Raw genomic sequence first — 2,156 nt, 5'->3', positions numbered from 1 at the left:
AGTAGACTTTAATAAGTTTGCAAAGTAATGATGGAGGAAATCATATCACACACCGGACAACAAAATACTATAAAGTAACACATAGGTCTTTAGAACCAGTCTTACTTGGGAATCTTTCTTGGCTATTTCCCCCCAAACAGAAGCCAAACCCACAAATATTTGGTTGTTCCTTCTCTTTTTACCCCCTCTACTCAAGAACAAAACAACAAGCTTCTAAAGCAGGACCGGATGACACCTAGATCCTTAAGATATCATACCCAACAAATTCCTTTCCCAATGAAGACAGTTCTTCCCCCAAGATAAATTCTGGTGCCAGCTCTTAAAATAATAACATTTTCAGCATGTTATATAATGACCCAAATCCCAGTCTTTGGAGAATGACAGATCTTATTTCAAATCTCTCCCTGGGGCTTCCCTGGTGGCACAGTGGTTAAGAATCCACCTGCCAATGCAGGAGACAAGGGCTCAATCCCTGGTCCAGTAAGATCCCACATGCCGCGGAGCAACTAAGCCTGTGTGCCACAACTACTGAGCCTGTGCTCTAGAGCCCACAAGCCACAACTGTTGAGCCTGCATGCCACAACTACTGAAGCCCGTGTGCCTAGAGCCCATGCTCCGCAACGAGAGAAGCCATGACAATAAGCCCATGCACCACAACAAAAAGTAGCCCTCATTCGCCACTAGAGAAAGCCCGTGCACAGCAACAAAGACCCAACACAGCCAAAAAAAAAAAAAATCTCTGCCTGTGTGGCTTTGAGCTAAACTTCACATTTATCATCCTCAGTTTTCACAATCTTTTCTCCAAAACCCCCAGTTGCCAGATGAGTTTAGGAATTCAGAGGGTTTTTTTTTAATTTTAGAGAAGTCATATGATGCATATACTATTCATTATAGAGAGCTCAGTGGTGTCTAGGGCAGCACTCTCTAGAAAAGCACACTAATAATTCTGCAGCAAAACACATAATATAAAGAAAATAAATAACCTTAAATTATCTCTTGACAGATTTTGCTGTCAAATGAGTTACAAAATAAAACAAAACTTCTGTATTTCAGAACTCTGTATGGTTTGGGATTATGAATTCAGGACTGTGGACCTATACCTACTTCATGGAGTTGGCATTAGAAATAAAGAGGATAATGTATATAAAGCTCACGGCTCAGACCATGACACTAAAGGCTTAATAAATGGTTACTATTACTACTGCTGCCGCAGTAGAGCTTATGATAGATTTGGGATCAACTTCTTGCCCTTTCTCTTTTCTCTGATTGGTAAAATCTTTTCTCTAATATATATTTAATTTATAGGGAACTTCTGAACTACTCTTGCATTAACTTTTCAAAAAAGGGGCAAGCCTTCAGTGTTGAAGACCACCTCCATTGAACCCAGAGTGGTTGTGACCACCTCCCACCCATGTTTCCTTGTTGATACAGCCCTGAGTCTCACTTTCCAGCAGCTTTGCTCTCTTCCCAGTCTGGCACTGATTCCTCTCCAGCAATGATTAACTAAATGCTCAAATAGGGGAGAAGGAAACAGTCTAGTTGAGATATGTAAATGTTTACTGGAAGAAAACAATATGTTTTGGGGATATATGGAAACCAAGAAAAGTTCTATGGCTAAAGGTAGAAACATATATTTAGGGACAAAAGATCAATATATAACTAACCACATTTCGAACAAGAAAATGCAGGTTGGTATGGAACAAGCACAGCCAGAGGGAGAGAATGTGAAGCAAATGAAAACAATTGGAGTAGATTCTGGCTTTTGGTCCTACTATTCTTAAACTAACCTCTCACATTTTATTAATGAATTCATTCTTGCCAATTCAAATGATCTTTTGTTAGTCTTTCTCACATCTCTAGATTTATGGTTTATGTCTCCAGACTCTCTACCTGGCTTCATTCTACCCTGGAGCATTTCCACTGATGTCCTGACATCATTTTCAAACACTTTACCAAATAAATCTGATCATCTTTTCCATCAATCCTCCTTTTCCAAACTTCTCCTAAGCTCTAGAGAGCCATCAGCATTTCAAATCTTAGGCTTAAAGCCATCTTTTGTCCCTACTTTTCCATGGCACTCGATCTAATCGACTACAGTTTTCCTAGTTCATCTCTGATCCACATCCTTCTTTCTATTCCGATTCTATCACTCTGTA

This window comes from Leucopleurus acutus (assembly GCF_964270905.1).
Source record: "Leucopleurus acutus genome assembly, chromosome: 3".
NCBI classification, from domain to species: domain Eukaryota; kingdom Metazoa; phylum Chordata; class Mammalia; order Artiodactyla; family Delphinidae; genus Leucopleurus; species Leucopleurus acutus.
The sequence above is the reverse complement of the archived record's forward strand: the minus strand, read 5'-3'. Positions refer to the sequence as shown.